Below are 6,861 nucleotides of genomic sequence, written 5' to 3' on the forward strand. Positions count from 1 at the left end.
ATCTAGACATTAAGACAGCATTCTTGAAATAGAAGAAGACCTGCACATGATGCAACCGCCAGGGTTTGTAGATCCAGAAGGAGCAAGGAAAGTGTGCAAACTGCACAAAAGCATTTACAGACTTAAGCAGGCTGCCAGGGCCTGGAACGAGAAAATTAATGGAGTGCTAGTAAATCTGGGCTTCACCAAGGGGAAAGCAGACTGTTGCCTCTATCCCAGGTGGAAAGGTGGCAGGTGGGCATACATACTGGTGTATGTGGACGATCTGGTCCTGTGCTATGAGCAGGAAAGCGATGGCACGGTAATTATTGTCAGACTGAAGCAGAGCTTTGAAATCGAGGACCTGGGTCCAATAGCGCATGATTTGAGTATACAGGTCAAGAAGGGGGACGATGGGAGCTTCCTCCTTAGTCAGAGAGAGAAGATCAGGAGATGCTGCTGGAGTTCGGAATGGCAGAGGCGAAAGAGGTCAAGACTCCCATGACAACAGATCACCTGAAGGGGCGAGATGATGAAGTCCCACTGCTGGATAATCAGCCGTATCGAAGGGCCCTTGGCAAGCTGCTATTCACCCCGACAGTGGCCAGGCCAGACATAGCTGCAGGCGTGGGCATCCTGAGCAGGGAAGTAGCCAAGCCATCTCAGTGCGACTGGAACAGAGTGACGCGCGTGTTGCACTATTTGAAAGGTACCACACCTGCAAAGCTCAAACTGCCCAGCAGCATGCAAGCAGGGCTGACCGGGTTTGTGGATGCAGACTGGGAGGGCAATGAGTCAGACCGCAAGTCCACATCAGGAAACCTGTTCACATACAATGGCAGGACTATCAGTTGGCCAGTAAGAAGCAGGCAGTTGTGACCGTGTCTTCCGCAGAAGCAGAATACGTGGCAACAGGCAGTGCGTGTGAGGAAGTGATTTGGCTCAGACCATTATTCACTGACATGGGACTGGAGAACATGCAAGCTACAGTGCTATATGAAGACTATCCAGGGTGCCTAAAGCTGGCATCGAGCGAGAAACTGAGGCCACGGACGAAGTGCGCTGACATGAGGCATCACCTGACAAGAGACTTAGTAGAGCAAGAGGTGACTGAACTGAGGTATTGCACGACTGAAGAAATGGTGGCAGATGTGCTGACAGCCTCTGCTGGGGGAACTGCACCAGCGCCCCCTGATGGGCGTGGGATTAGTGCAGTGACCCATTGCCCTCGAGAAGGGGGGTCGGAGGGCCGTGAGTCACTGAACCTGAACTTGAAGGGTTAATATGTGCCTGAGTCAGGTGGGAGGGGATCTCTGGAGATCGTATTGCCTTTTCCTTGTCTCCTCCCCTACTCTCCTATTCTTCCTACGTCCCCCTGCAAGGGGTGCTGACCATGAGGCTGACCTCAGCCAACTTACCTCCAGACATAAGCCTGTTAGATCTCAAGTAAAGTCTGTTCCTAACCCACCACTGGAGTGTGTTTTGTCTACATCCATGACTACTGACGGGGGCCTGATTTGGACTTCAAAGGCTATCAGTGGCTGGCAGCTAGTTGTGATGGCTTCATATTACCTCCAGTATCAGAGGGGGATGCCTCGTTTACCAGTTGCTGGGGAACATGAACAGGAGGGTGCTATTATGCTCATGTCCTACTGGCAGGTTTCCCACAGGCAATGGATTGGCCGCTGTGTGAACAGAATGCTGGACTAAGTGGACCCTTGGCCTTATCCAGCATGGCTCTTCTTATGGTTTAAAAAGACCAATATATGCTATGAAATCTCCATTCAGGCTCTGGCACCCTCTGCCCATGGAAGTACACAAGGCCTCAACTCCGAATATTTTCAAGATGGTTGTAAAAATGCATCTTTTTCATCTCGATTTTTCCTGAATTAAAATTGTGTTTAGCCTCTTTGCCTTCCTGCTGGGAGTATTTTGATTAGCCTGAAATTTTTATATTTTATGGAATACTGCTGTTTAATTGCTATATTGATATTATTATTATTATTATTATTATTATTATTATTATTATATTGATATCCCGCCTTTTCCCCAATACTGGGACTCAAGGCAACCTTACAACGTTAAAACTGCTACAATTAAAACCTATAAATAGAAATATAAATACAACTGTATAAAAGTTAAAAAATATAATTAAATCATTGATATTAAAATTGTAAAGATATTAAAACATTAAAAGACAACCAGAACAACAAAAATGGTATCCATACGTCGCATTTTCCCAGGTCCAGACTAGTTATCCCCAAAGGCCTGCTGGAACAAAAAAGTTTTTGCATGCCTGCGAAAACATATCAAGGAGGGTGCCACTCTCGCCTCCCTGGGAAGGGAGTTCCAGGATAGAGAGAGAGAGAGAGAGATAGTGTTTTATTATGTGAGCCCCCTTGTCCGCTTATGAGGACTTGGTCCTAAAAGGCAGCATGTGAATGATTATATCAATACATGAGGCTAGCTTGCTCTTACCAGGCCAGTCAGTCTCTCAGTCTAATCTACCCCATGGGCTGACTGTGAAGTTAAAAGGGGACACACACTATGTATATGCCTCCATGTTGAGCTCTTTGTGGGGGCAAGAATGTAATATACTTGTATCCTGAGATGCTATAGCTCAGTAGAACGTCCCAAGAACATAAGAAGAGCCATGCTGGATCAGACCAAGGGTCCATCCAGTCCAGCATTCTGTTCTCACAGTGGCCAACCAGCTGTTGACTGGGAACCCACAAGAGCAGGACATGAGCACAACAGCACCCTCCCACCCATGTTCCCCAGCAACTGGTGCACATAGGCTCACTGCCTCTGGTACTGGAGGTAGCACATAGCCATCAAGACTAGTAGCCAATGATAGCCCTTTCCTCCTGATATTTGTCCAGTCCTCTTTTAAAGCCATCCAAATTGGTGGCCATCACTAGATCCTGTTGTAGCAAATTCCATCGTTTAACTATGCACTGTGTGAAGAAGGACTTCCTTTTATCTGTCCTGAATCTCCCACCATCAGCTTCATGGGATAACCCCGGGTTCTAGTATTATGAGAGAGGGGGGAAAATGTCTCCCTACCCACATTCTCTACACCATGCATAATTTGCACACCTCTATCATGTTCAATCTCTGGTTTAAAAATTAGAAGAATCCCCCAAACGCTGGGGAAAGCTGCTGCTGAGAGCTTGGAGAGCTCTCAGTAGGAGAAGTCTGGGCTTGAACGTAACAAAAGCAGAAAGGAGAAATGGATCAACGATGATCTGACTCCATATCAGCAGGGCCAGCCCTACCATTAGGCAGTGAGGTGATCACCTCAGGTGGCAGATGCTGGGTATTGTGGAGGAGGCAGCAGTGGCATCCCCTGGCCATTCCCTTCTGCTGGAGGACAGCTGTGTATTCCGTGTGACCTTCCCTGCATCCGAAGCTAGCCTGCTGCCTCAGGACAGGTGTAGGATGCTGTCCCACCATCAGTGTTGAATAAGATTCGACTGTCCGTCCAGTCAGCTTCTGTAGCTGGGATGGGGGATGGGGAAAGAGAGACACTATTTTGTCCCTCATTTCAGGCAGCAAAATGTCTTGGGCCAGCCTTGCATTTCATGTAGCTTCATAAGCAATCTTTTAGAGCAAGAGACTGAATATCGAACCTAGTAGTACAAGAGCAGATGACTAGCTGAAAGCATCAGCCCAGGTCATTGTAATAAAAGCTGTTGATATCAAGAGCACACAATTTAGCATGTGAAGCTCTCTTACATTTTTATTTCTCAAAAACTGTATATCCTATATGCTCAAGGCCCAGGCCTCCACAAACCGGCCTGGCAGCCATCTATATTCATCTGGCACTACAGACTGGATGCTCACAGAAGGGTGGAGGCTTCCTTTGGAAGGGCCGGATTGAGCACTGTTGCTCTCTAAGCATCTAAGAACATAAGAAGGGCCATGCTGGATCAGACCATGGGTCCATTTAGTCCAGCATTCTGTACACACAGTGGCCAAACAGCAGCCCACGGGAAACCCACAAGTAGGACATGAAGGCAACAGCCTTCCGCCCATGTTCCCCAGGAAATGGTGTACATAGGCATACCGCCTCTGATACTGGAAGTAGCATATAGCCATCATGACTAGTAACCCCTGATAGCCCTGTCCTCCATGAATTTGTCCCATCCCCCTTTATATCCAAGTTGGTGGCCATCACTACATCTTGTGGTAGCAAATTCCATAGTTTAACTATGCACTGTATGAAGAGGCCCTTCCTTTTATCTATCCTGATTCTCCCACCAATCATCTTCATGGGATGATCCCAGTTTCTAGTATTATGAGAGAGGGAGAAAAATGTCTCCCTCTCCACACTCTCCACACCATGCATAATTCGCCTCTGCTTTGTCTCCATTAAGGGAAGTTGCTATTCGCCCCTATCTAAGACTGCACAGAGACCACAAAGGAGGACAGGTTCCTTACCTGTAGCTGTGGTTCTTTCATCGCCTTGTGCAGTTACACAACCCACGCTGCAATTCTGGTGCAGGTGCTAGTATAGCCTGCCCTTGTGATGTTTCCTTATATAGTCTCTGTGTGAGCTCCATTAGGAATTGAGTTGGAAGGCAGGGGACATGCCCCCTTGCTGCCTGCAATGGAGGATGGAGGCAGGCGCCCCATCAAATGCTAGCCTAGCTGTAGAAAGTTCCAAAGGGATGTCAGTGCAGAGCATACAGATGTGACTGCACTGATGACCACTCAAAGAACCACAGTACTACATAAGCAGCCTGCTTATGGATAGGTGTGACTGCACCAGGAACAGGTGGAACTGGTTCACCAGTCTAACCTGGACAAAAGCACACCTGGCCACAGCTGTCACCTCAGCATCTACTAGCAAAACTGGGCTGGGGGGGGCACACACACTTCCAAACTACAAATCAGACTGATGGAATCAGACCAGTACTGTCCACTGAGTGGCTTCAGTTCTCCAGAATCCAAGGCAGAGGCATTTCCCCTGTAACCCAGTCTTCCCCAACTCCCATAATTCCCAGCCAGCATCAGGTTGTGGAATGCTGCTGCAACCCTTTGCCTGTGATTAAAGTGCTGTAGAACCTGTTGTCGGTTGTTCAAGGCAATGGCTCTTATTGATCATTTGGAGACTCCCCATCTTGCCTTCTTTTTGTGCTTGAACTTTTCCTGCTAGTTCTTCTGTTGTGCTTCTTAGGTTAGTATTGTTCTGCACGTTCATGGGACAGCATATGAAGTACAGTCCTGCATGCCAGAGGAGCGCAATCTCATAGTTGTGGCCACCTATGACATAACACACACACACACCCTGTCTGTCTGCCTCCACTGTGGGACAGCTGTCCTCACTGTCCCACAAGCTTCAGCCCCTACATTTGCCAGGTAAAAAGAGACACCCAATATGGCTAATTGGTTCCCTTCACCCAATGAAGGGAAGTACCCAGGAAATATGAACACTATTGATCACGGAGAAAGATGAACAAGGCGTGGGATTTTATAATTTTAAAACAAATTCAAGTTTGTTTAATACAAGAGATGTTATATCTTATAATAAATCACTCAGTTCTTGGTCTTACCCTGCCTGCTCTACCCCTTCTAACTCCTAGTCCCACAACCCCACTATCTAGATGCAGCTCCATCAAACCCTAAGGCACTGTCTTTATCTCCAAACCCTGTCCCTGTCTAACCAACCATCTGCTCTTGCCTTTTATAAACTCTCTCTCTCTCTCTCTCTCTCTCTCTCTCTCACACACACACACACACCCCTCCCACCTTTCACCCACTCGCTACAAACAGTTAACCTTAACTTACCTGGGTTCTATTTAACACAGCAAACACATGCAAACATCAGTATAAATTCCACATGGCCTTGTGATTTTGTCATATCACCACAGTGCTGGCTCTAAATTTCTCATGGGATTTTCTCTACTGCTATGGCCATAATGTGTTCCTCATCCTTCCTTGCCAAACGTGGGCTGGAAACTGAGAACTGTGAGCAGAACGAAGCTCATGGAAGGAAGCTTTCTACAACATCCTCCACGCTGCAGCTTCCTGTGCTCATCTCACAACTTCAGAGGTGGTTTTTTAGGGGACTGCAGTAGGAAGGTGGTGTTGGGAAAGTCCCCTTCCATTAGCTTCTTTCTAGGGATGAACAAATCTGCCAATTTCAGTTTCTCTCAGTTTCTCATTCTTCCAATTTTAAGTTTGGTATATCACAAACTCTGAGGGTTTTTTTTTAAAGATTGCATGAAAACCCATATGCATTTTTGTGCACATTTCTCCAACACCCACATTTTTGCAAGCAATGTTCCTAATATGCGTTTTTAACATTTTCACTAATATGTGCATTAGTTGTGCACATTTCCCTAATATACACATTTCTGTACTCCAGTTTTTGATTGGAGAACTCCACTGCAAAATTCGGAGAAGTGCAAATTTTGAAAAATAACTGAGTTTCAGTTCACATATTGCTTTGAGAGAGCAGAATTAAATAAGTTCTCATTCAAATGCAAACCAAACAAATTTCTTCCCCCATCACTACTTCCTTCTGCTTATGGTTCTCAGGATTGAAACCTATCTCTTCACAATTCCAAAGTTGTTGGACCTGCCCTCGTTCCTTAGAGGATAACACCAAGACCTACAGTGTGTTGGGACATAACCAAGAATGTTACCACTGTTCATTATACCAATATGGTCAACACAATATACTAGCCATAACCATTTAACCATGTTTGTTACTAAGCCGGGAAATACTTGTTTCCTGTATATTACTGCTGTGACCGGCCCATTGAATCAAGGAAGTGAGCATCTTATTTTCTGGGCTGTGAATTTTTCTATAGAATCTAATCTAGTGATAAAGTATTGGTTCATTTACTTGCTACATGGTTCCATTTAGGCCCT

General features: G+C 46.2%; 1 pseudogene; it reads left to right on the forward strand.

Annotated features, from left to right (window-relative positions):
* The first annotated feature begins 450 nt into the window (after nt 1–450).
* Nucleotides 451–858, forward strand: LOC146349538 (uncharacterized; annotated as a pseudogene).
* Nucleotides 859–6,861: the final 6,003 nt, after the last annotated feature.

Source organism: Heloderma suspectum, chromosome 3, assembly GCF_057233095.1.
Source record: "Heloderma suspectum isolate Gila_16-S chromosome 3, 16-S_ref, whole genome shotgun sequence".
NCBI classification, from domain to species: domain Eukaryota; kingdom Metazoa; phylum Chordata; class Lepidosauria; order Squamata; family Helodermatidae; genus Heloderma; species Heloderma suspectum.